The sequence below is a fragment of the Primulina eburnea genome, chromosome 1 (assembly GCF_022965805.1).
Source record: "Primulina eburnea isolate SZY01 chromosome 1, ASM2296580v1, whole genome shotgun sequence".
NCBI lineage: Eukaryota > Viridiplantae > Streptophyta > Magnoliopsida > Lamiales > Gesneriaceae > Primulina > Primulina eburnea.
The window spans coordinates 63,283,081-63,288,725 of NC_133101.1; the positions used below are offsets into that span (position 1 = coordinate 63,283,081).

The 5,645-nt window shown below is 25.3% G+C and overlaps 1 long non-coding RNA gene across 1 annotated transcript; it reads left to right on the plus strand.

Moving 5' to 3' along the window:
• The first annotated feature begins 4,197 nt into the window (after nt 1-4,197).
• Nucleotides 4,198-4,551, plus strand: LOC140814294 (uncharacterized). Its single transcript, XR_012114090.1, has 3 exons — nt 4,198-4,310; nt 4,385-4,462; nt 4,542-4,551. It is a non-coding gene; the product is annotated as an uncharacterized lncRNA (long non-coding RNA).
• Nucleotides 4,552-5,645: the final 1,094 nt, after the last annotated feature.

Here is a 5,645-nt window from a genome sequence, read left to right on the forward strand (position 1 = left end):
ATCTGCCACTAGTATTACCATGAATTTCCAACAGTATACCGAAAGGCACAAACTAATTTGTACAAGTGCAGTTTCTGCTATTGAAAGGCAGTTGTGGACCGACCCAAAATTTTCGTTAAAGATGCTACTTAGTGTATTGTATTTTAGGTGGCAAAACTTTAAATACATGTTTTTTTGTTTTCCCATTTGAGGGAATACAATTGTCATGCTTGTCCATATATTTATTAAAAGCTTGGTGGATCAAGCTAAAATAACAGCCCAATTAAGGTCTGATATTCATATATACAATATAAAGAAAATCTATACGGAAATTATTTGAACTATTGCGTGCAAATATAAGTATTTTTTGAAAAGCTGAATTAGTTTAAATATTTTGTAATATTTACACAAATTTAGCAAAAAAATTACTAGCCAGAGTTATATATTAGTTCCATTTGATTATATATAAAAATATCATATCTAATGCATACGAAAACTATGGAACAAAAAACAAAATATTCGAATTATAATTAGCTCAATAAAATCCTATAATTTTAAAATTAAACGATGAAATTGAGAACCATTTAAACATACGTGCCACGAAATCTTCCTCATGCCACGTGGTCTTAAACCTAGAACTAACCACAAAGAAAAAGAATTAAAAACACAAAGGAAAGCCATATCTTCTGCGATTTCTCATTCTCCTCCCTGAAGGGAAAAAAAAACATTTTATAACATGGGATTTGGGGATAAAATGCAGTAAACAAAATATTATCACCAAAGGCATGAAAAAAGCAGGTCCATTAATCAAACAATTAACATATATATTTCAGATTCCCGACAGACTGTATATGTTTAGATTGTAAGTGCTAATAATCACGAACCTCATAAAGTCGTTTAATTTGCTTCTTGCGGCTCTGCTCCTGTTTAAAAAAATGCGTTCCTTATCATATTTCACTAATATTGTAATTAATTTCTTATTTCAATCAGAGACACCAACCTCAAAAAAATCTCCCATGCACTGGCTAAAGGTGACAAGTACGTAACCACAAACCAATGCTGAAAAAGGTAAAACATATTTAAGAAGAGCGAAAAACACATGAAAACAATTATTGGGTAGAAACGAATCATATATCGAATACTGAAATTTGATCCCATGAAAAATCGCAAAAAGGGAATATAATGAATATTTTGCTTAATTACCTTCTAAAGAACGATATACGATCAATTCAGCAGAAGAAATTCTAAAAACACAAGACCAGCTAGCCATCAATTCAAAACAAATTAAATGGAAATATAAAAACAAATTCGAAAATGAATAAAATAGGCATAAATTACCGTCGTCGATCAGGGGCACGGGCAATATGTTTCCTCGTGCCTTGTTTGTTTCCAGATAGAATCCTTCGAGCACAAGTCCTACAAACAGATCATGAATTAGTTGTTGTTGTTGTTGTTGTTGTTGTTGAGAGGGAAGAAGACTATGAACAATTCGCACCTAATAATCGGAGACATTTTTGCGTAATTGATGATTATTCAACGTATGTCTGTCCTTTTAGTTTCTTGCGGAATGGAGGAGGAGGATAACTCATTATATTAATATATATAATTGCAATCATCAAGTGACCAAAAATAATCTTTTTGTGTATCTTTATCTATATCTATATTTATGTTCAAATTATATTTTTTTTTTTTAAAAAAAAACCTTATCTTAAATCATCTCTTTAATTATATCTCAAATTAGTAGGGACAACACGTTTATTTATTTATTTATTTATGATTATGATTATAAAGTTCAAAAAAAAAAAACTATCTTGTTATGTTTGTCTATCTATTTCTATGTTTTTTATGTAAAAATTATATATTAAAAAATAAAATAATATTAAATGTATAATTAATATATCTTATAACTATATTTACAACAATTATATCGTGAGATTTTGTATCCAATGTATCATGAGATTTGATAAATAAATTTTTTGAATTGCATTTTTATGGTACAAGATCGATTAATAGTTGTACAATTTTCATTATGCCTGTAACGTTAGTCTAAAAAACATGTTCTCTCACCTTTATCTTTTCATAAATTATATATTTATATCTCAATCTGGTCTATATTCAATATAAGAGAAATAATAATCTTTAAAGATTTTTGCAAAGTTTAAAAGTTAAGATGTCAATACTTTTATAAAATTTATAAGAATCTATTGACATCCAAAATAAACTTTCATGCATGGAGTTTTAAAAATTTATGTGATATTCAAACTCGGCTTTTAAATATTCTATAAAATTTTATAAGTATTCAAATTTTCAATTGTCTTTTGATAAATCCATGAAAGCCATCAATGTACAAACACCCTCTTAATGACTCCGACACACACACGTATTAAACTATAAAAACATACAAAATATATCTCCTTCTCAAATTACGAAAACATTCTATTTTAATTGATAAAAAAACATAAAAACCTATTTTAATAAACATGTATCTTATACAGAACTATCATATCTTAATAAATTATATTTTTATCTTTATCTATATTTTTAAATGTTAAAATAATTATATCATCATAAAATAGAATAAAAAATTATTATCAGAAAACAATTTTAAATTTTAATATAATCTATGAATTTTGAGTTATTTATCAAAAATATTATTTTTTAATAGTAAAGATAAAAGTGGGTGAAAATCAATATTTGAAGATAATAAAATAAATTAGAATCCGGTTTCTACGATAAATACTATCATTATCATTAATTGTTATAATTTTTGAGAAAATCCAATAATGTAGGGAAATTCAAGCGATAGCAATGCATCACAAACCGGATTTTCTCAAAAATTATAACAATTAATGATAATGATTGTATTTTAACGTAGCAACCGGGATTCTAATTTATTTTATTATCTTCAAATGATTTTCACCCACTTTATTTTTATCGATTAACGTAAAAAAATAATATTTTTTGATAAATAACTCAAAATTTATTGATCATGTTAAAATTTAAAAATGTTTTCTGATAATAATTTTTTATTTTATTTTATGATGATATAATAATTTTAACATTTAAAAATATAGATAAAGATAAATTTATTAAGATATGATAGTTCTGTATAAGATACATGTTTATTAAAATAAGTTTTTATGTTTTTTTTATCAATTAAAATAGAATGTTTTCGTAATTTGAGAAATATATATATTTTGTTTATCATAAGAACATACACAAAAGTTAGTTAATCTAATAAGCCCTTAAAATTTAATAAAATAATATAGATAATATATATGTTTATGTTTTCGTTTAGTTTAATATATTATATTATATATGTGTTGGAGTCATTAAGAGAGTGTTTGGCTAACTTTGTTTTAAATGTTTAGATAAACTTATTTTAAAATTGTTTTGAAGGGGGAATAAAGATGTGTTGAAACATAATTTGAATGGAGAGGGAGGGAGAATAGAGAGAAAGAAATTAATGAAAAAATTTCGTCCAATAATTTTTAACATTTCATTGTGCACTTTATTCTTTCATGTTTTAATGGAATTATTACCTATAAAATTTTATAGAGTATTTAAAACTGAGTTTGAATGTCATATAAGTTTTTAAAACTCCATGCATGAAAGTTTTATTTTGGATACAAATAGATTCTTATAAATTTTATAAAAGTATTGATTGAATAAATCTTAACTTTTAAACTTTGAAAAAATCTTTAAATATTATTATTTCTCTTATATTGAATATAGACCAGATTGTAATATAAATATATAATTTATGAAAAGATAAAGGTGAGAGAACATGTTTTTTAGACTAATGTTACAGGTATAATGAAAATTGTACAACTATTCTTGTACCATAAAAATGCAATTCAAAAAATTTATTTATCAAATCTCATGATACATTGGATACAAAATTTCACGATATAATTGTTGTAAATATAGTTATAAGATATATTAATTATGCATTTAATATTATTTTATTTTTTAATATATAATTTTTACATAAAAAAACATAGATATAGATAGACAAACATAACAAGATAGTTTTTTTTTTTGAACTTTATAATCATAATCATAAATAAATAAATAAACGTGTTGTCCCTACTAATTTGAGATATAATTAAAGAGATGATTTAAGATAAGGTCTTTTTTTAAAAAAATAATAATTTGAACATAAATATAGATATAGATAAAGATACACAAAAAGATTATTTTTGGTCACTTGATGATTGCAATTATATATATTAATATGATGAGTTCTTCTCCTCCTCCATTCTGCAAGAAACTAAAAGCACAGACAGACGGTGAATAATCAATTACGCAAAAATGTCTCCGATTATCAGGTGCGAATTAATGTTCATAGTCTTCTTGGATCCCTCTCAACAACAACAACAATGACTAATTAATCTGTTTTTAGGACTTGTGCTCGTAGGATTCTATCACGAAACAGACAAGGCGCGAGGAAATATATTGGCCGTGCCTCTGATCGACGACGGTAATTTATGCATGTTTTATTTATTATCATTATTATTTCGAAATAGTATTCTGATGGCTAGCTGATCTTGTGTTTTTAGAGTTGATGAGGAATATTATCAGTTTCCTTATCTTACTGGTAAGATAAATTCCGTTCCCTTTTCTCTTTTTATTTATATATGAGAATTAAGGATGCACATTAACTAAATCTCTTAATTAATTAACAATGTTACGCAGGATGTTTGATTTAAACAGTAGATCATTTTCTTTGTCCTAATGTTTTCATGTTTTCGCTATGTTACTTTAATTTCCTTGGAATTTAAATTTATTATTTTTTTACTTGTTTTAGTGGTTGTGTTCGGTTGCCAGATTTCCGTAATGTGCACTGTTCTTTATGAATTCATCAGGTAGGTAGGTAGGTAATCTTTCTTATATTATTATCTGCTTGATGAATTCTAATAAAGTGATCTTTTTTTAATTTACAGCGACAAATTAAGTCATACTTGACACAAAACAAACTTTATCAGGTTTGTGAGTGTCTAAATTTTAATAATATTAATTTTACTTCTCTCGAATTATATTTTTATCTAGCTAGGTATAATCTGTTAGGAACTCTGCAAAAGTAGTTAGTTTGATGGTACTTAATTATCATAATGTTGTGACGCTATTCTACATGATCTTTTTGAGAAAGAAACCACTCATTATGCTATATATAACTGCAAAAGTAGTTAGTTTGATAATTGTTTGTTGGAAAGATTTGATATAGAAATATTTAGTTGCTTGTTGTCTTATGTTTTCTACTGAAATAATACCTTTTCAACACAAATTTTCATTCAAAATATAATCATCATGACATTTGAATTTTGTTGAAGACAAAAATAGAATAGTCTGTTCTCTTTTTACTATTTTATTATATTCTATTCTCTCCTCTGCTTTACACTTGTCTTTTGACATTTCTATTTTAATAATTTTGAACAATTTTCAACACCCACGTACCTCACTAATTAAAAAGTCGTGGTGCATGAAGGATGATGATCATCGTTTAGTTATCGTCTTCAACTTATGGAGAATGGATTAAGTTCAACACAATGTCATGTTTAATATTTATATTTATTTTTTTAAATTTTGAAATCAAAATATAAAATGCAAATATTTTCAATATAATAATTTATTTAAGATTTAATATATTCATTACGTCACATCAA